Source organism: Nestor notabilis, unplaced genomic scaffold, assembly GCF_000696875.1.
Source record: "Nestor notabilis isolate BGI_N333 unplaced genomic scaffold, ASM69687v1 scaffold8182, whole genome shotgun sequence".
In the NCBI taxonomy this organism is placed as follows: domain Eukaryota; kingdom Metazoa; phylum Chordata; class Aves; order Psittaciformes; family Psittacidae; genus Nestor; species Nestor notabilis.
Genome location: NW_009916984.1, coordinates 257 through 5,381, shown reverse-complemented (window position 1 = coordinate 5,381; position 5,125 = coordinate 257).

Genomic DNA, 5,125 nt, shown 5'->3' with positions numbered 1-5,125 from the left:
GGAATGAAAGAAATGGTGAGACAGGGAGGAAAGACAAAGTCTGGAAAAGGAGAATGCTCCAAAGGATATGGTTGTGACAAACAACCACATGACAGGAAAATACCAGGAAAACAAATGCTACAGTGCTGAAGTTATTTGGCACAGATGCTGTTCTGGTAAAAGCAGAGAAGAGAAGAGCAGTAAAACCTAAGGTAGCTCAGGAAGTCTTCTAGCACACACAGAGGGCATCCACCACACTTCCAACAGAGCACATTTGTCAAACCCCTGTCATGAGACGTATTATAAGACATCACTCTTAGAGATCCCCTCTCCAGCATCTGTTTTTCCTCAGGATTTGCCTTTATCCATTCTCCAGGGAAGACACTTCAACTTCCAAGGAAATCTCTCGAGTATGCATTTCATGGCTCATCATCTCTTGGAAGTAAATACAAATTGCTGGTAAGAGTTAATGCTGTGCTCTCTGTTGACTTCGGCAAAAATCCATCCTAGCTCATGATGGCAAGAGCTCAACAGGTACTGCACAGCTTTCTATGCAGCAGAGCCCCTCTCCTTTGCTGTCGCACAGCAGTACTTCCCATGAGCACTGCCTGTTTTCACAGTTTAAGTAGCACATGGTAAAAACAGCACTCCTCTCTTTTACCACGTCTTCCAGGTTCACATTTTCTATACAGTTCCAGATGACATCACTGGGATCAAACTGTTACCATAATTACATTAGGACACTTTGGAATTGTACGATGCATCAAGTCTCACAGTCTGGCAGCACTGATATCGGAGTCCAATGAACAGTCAGCTTGGCTCAAATTACAAGGCACACAAGTAAAACAGACCCCAAGACTAAAAAGTAAAGCAACAGAATATGAGGATTTTCAAAAGCAGAAGAATCTAACTTGAAATCAGGATACAAACTTTCTTCTCCAGAGTCATTCACCCTTTCGTGCTCACATTAATTTAGTTAATTTTCCAATCAGGTTCTCCAGTTTGCCAAATATCACAGAAAATTTGCCTGGTAGGGCTTAAAGGGATTCAGTTTATCCCGGAGTCATAATACACAAGAATCATAGAACCAACTAGGTTGGAAAAGACCTTTAACATCATTGAGTCCAATCATTACCCCACGACTACCAAACCCACCACTAAACCATGTCACTGGGGGCCTCATCTACACGGTTTGTGAACGCTTCCAGGGATGGTGAGGCCACCACTTCCCTGGGCAGCCTGTTCCAATGCCTGACCACCCTCTCTGTGAAGAAATTTTTCCTAATATCCAATCTAAACCTCTCCAACAGCTCGAGGCCATTACCTCTTGTCCTACTGCTTGTTACCTGGGAGAAGAGACTGACCCCCCACCTCACTACAACTTCCTTTCAGGTAGTTGTAGAGAGCGATAAGGTCCCTCTGAGCCTTCTCTTCCCCACACTAAACTCTCCCAGCTCCCTCAGCCGTTATTCATCACACTTGTGCCCTTCACCAGCTTTGTTGCCCTTCTCTGGACCTGCTGCAGCACCTCAATTTCTCTCTTGTAGCGAGGGGCCCAGAACTGAGAACAGGATTCAAGATGCAGACTCATGAGTGCTGAGTACAGAGGAAAATGCACACAGCACACACAGTCCCAAGTCTTTGTTTTTTCTCATTGAAGGTCTTTGACATTAAAATTTGAAATTTACTTTCTAGAAAGTTTTTTGCCTGTAATTTACAGACACAAATAACTGTTGTAGCGTTCTTAAGCACAGCTTTTCTCTTGAAGTGCCAGTGGATGCTGGATCACTCTGCTCAGCCTGAGGAATGGAAAAGCATTGCCTCAAGAGACTTTCACACATGCTTAAAGGAACACATGCCTGTAGTTAGGACACATGAAACACATTCCTTTAGCAGCACGAAGGGAACCTTTCAATCTTTCAATTTCAAGCCAGTGAGGTTGGCCACATATTAAAAAAGAATGCAACACCCAGTAATGTGGTGAAGGGCTAAACTCTTCCAGTGCACCTGACCACTCACTGCCTGGTGCATCACATAGGTTTCTTACCTTTTTTTTTTTTTGTCTGCTTCTGTACCATTGCAAATACTTATTAGAGGACAAACTAATTAACATGCCCAAGTTCTCAAGAAAACAGATCTCCTATGGCTCAGAAAGGTATACTCCTTGTGGCAATTCACTACATAAAAACCAAAAGCATTGCAACCTTTTGTGTTTAATTACTCATTATACCTGATATATATTCAGTAAATTCCGACCTCACACATTTTATTAAGTCATCAGCTGGAAGACTTAAGACTTTCCAGTTTTTTTTGTGCTACAAGCACAACTGCCCACTAACTATATGTAAAGAGTAAGGCAAACAATATTTTGGCTCACAGTGAGACACTTTACCAAGAAATCTAACTGAACGTAGTCCCAAAATATTTTTTCAGATTGGAAGGGAAGGAGCAAGGCTGAGAAGATTCTCTTTGATGTTACACTTCCTGTTTAACTGTAACGGATACAATCACAGCTCCAGTACAAATTTGGATGCTTTAAAGTATAAGCTAAAAGAACTGTGCAACTGATACACCAAACTACAGAGAGGCAGGATTTATCCTATAATAAAACTATCTCTTTTTAAATTAGCTAAATTCAAACTATGCTTATTGATTTTAGTATCTGGAACAAGGCAACACATGGAAGTCCTGCATTTAGTGTCTGCTACTACATGAGCACTGAGTCAGGATATTGATCTGTTTGATGTTCGACACATCATAATGGAGCTTATTTACAGCTTTTAAAAGCTCAGTTGCAGAAAGAGAGGCTGAACCATGTGTATTGGTATCAGTGAAAAATTTCCCCTTCATGTCCATGGGCACTCAATCAAGCTCAGGAATGGTAAAGACCACAGGTGTTTACTGCGTCATTTTTTCCTGGCTTCAGACCTGATTTTTTCTCAGTACTTCAATCTGCTGTGCCTTGTTTCTCTCTATATAAACCACAATAGCACATGTCCCTGCATTTTGCCAGACTGGGGCCAGAAGGCACAGCATTTTGAGGGACTGAAAGCCAAAATGATCGAGATAGAAACCACATGTGACCAAGGTAAAAATTATGGACAACTAACTCCACTTATCCAGGTTTGAGCAGTTTCTTCTTTTTAATTACTTTTCTCGTGGTTTTCAACGTCAATGTTACAGCAAACATATGAAGAGTAATAAACCACAACGTGAGGACACCAACTGTTTTATAGTATTGAAAATAAAGGTGTGTTCCAAGTGAGGTCTGTACTGCCTCTCCCTAAAAAAAGGCAATAAACTGATAAATGAAATAAATAAATAAGATAAATAACTTTTCCAAAGTACCAGCTTGTACTTTACATGGTTTTGTTACTTTCTGTTGCTTAAAATCAATCCTATGCCCAGACTCCTCAAACAACTGCAATACCTTCATGACCTCTGTAAGTGGTCCTGATGATTTTAGCAGGACTACTCACATAAAAAAAAAAAAATACATATGTTTCAACAAAAAAAATTGCAGGCCACAAATGGAAAAAAGTTGAGCTATAACACAAATCTGCTTCTAGTGCTTCAGGACAGGAAAGGGAAAGAACAGGAAAACAAAGGGCACACTGTTCTCCAGCTGACGTTGACATACACACCTAATAAATGGAGCCAGCTACCAAGGATGTTCAAAGCTATTTACAAAGCCGAACATGTATAGGAAGCATTTACATCGAATTACTGCCCAGCTCATACACATGTATTTAACTATCAAAATTTAGTTATCTTTGCAATTCTGATGTATAAGAACCATAACACATATGACATTGGGTCATGATGAATTTAACAAAACTTAAGGACACGTCTGCACACTAAAGCCAACAAAAGCTATTCCCCTTCCCTCCTGCCATCCTGTTATACAAACAACTGGACTATATTCAAACTGCTGGTGTAAAGATAGTAACCTAGATACTGAGATAGGCTTATTATCGGAAAGAGATGCTTTCACATGCCACCACTGTTCATGAGTCAGACTTTTGCACCTATTGAGTTTCTGTCTGGCTTTAGGTTACGTCACAACTTGCTTCCGCAAATTTTCAAGCAGACCTTTCTTTTATTGTTTTCTTTCTGCAGAAAGAAAATATGTAGCAAGGATGGCATCATGAACTAGGTAAGTAAGGACTGCATGAAGTTACTGATCTGTCTGTAAGACTAACCATTGTTATTTATTCTTCCAGCCTAAAAAGAAAAGAACAGTCAACTCAGTACAACATGTACAACATGTACAATATGTACAACAGTACACATGAGTAGAAGGGCAAGCAACTGAAAATGTCTTCAAAGAAATTTTTAATCTCACAATCCAAACACATTTTTATAAGTGTCTAGAAACAAATTACTGGGGTAGATGAGAATTTAAGGTGCAGTATATGGAGACTGGTACGACAAAAATTTTCCACTGATTAGATACTTGCACCTGTAAACAAAAAAGCAAAACCAAACAAAACAAACAAAAAAAAACCCACAACAGAAACCACCACACACCCACACACCCACCCACACCCCCCCTTTTTTGATTTGATTGTTACAAAAGTTACACAGAAACCAGCATGCTTTTTGTTAGCTTCTCTGTAGCTCAGAACCAGGACCCACTGCAATTTGGCACAGCCTCTCTTGATACACCCATGTGCTATTTTTTTAACTGCCCCTTAACTAGCTGCCAAGACCTTGAACTCAGATTGGTGGTTTTCCATCTTAAATTACAATTTTTAAATTAAGCAGAATCACTCTACTTTTTATGGCCGGCATTTGCATACTAATTTTGAGCACCTCAGGTTTCAGACAGATTAGTGCAAATCACCAAAATGTGTTTTTGTAAACTGGAACCAGCTCTGTGCTGACAGGCCCCTGGTAATCGGGTTTAAACCCAAACCAAACTACGATCATACGTCTTCATTTCACTGACACTGAGGGCAAAGGCCCTCACGGACTTCGGCGAGCTCACCAGCCCGAGAGCCGTACCTGGACACAGGGGTCGTGTTGGTCTGCCTTTGACAGGAGAAGGAAGACAGGGGCGCAAGAAAGGTGCTGGGGGCTGGTCAGGAGGGCATCGCGGGGAGAAAGTTTCGTTTGTGGAGCTGGCAGCACCTTATATCCCGAG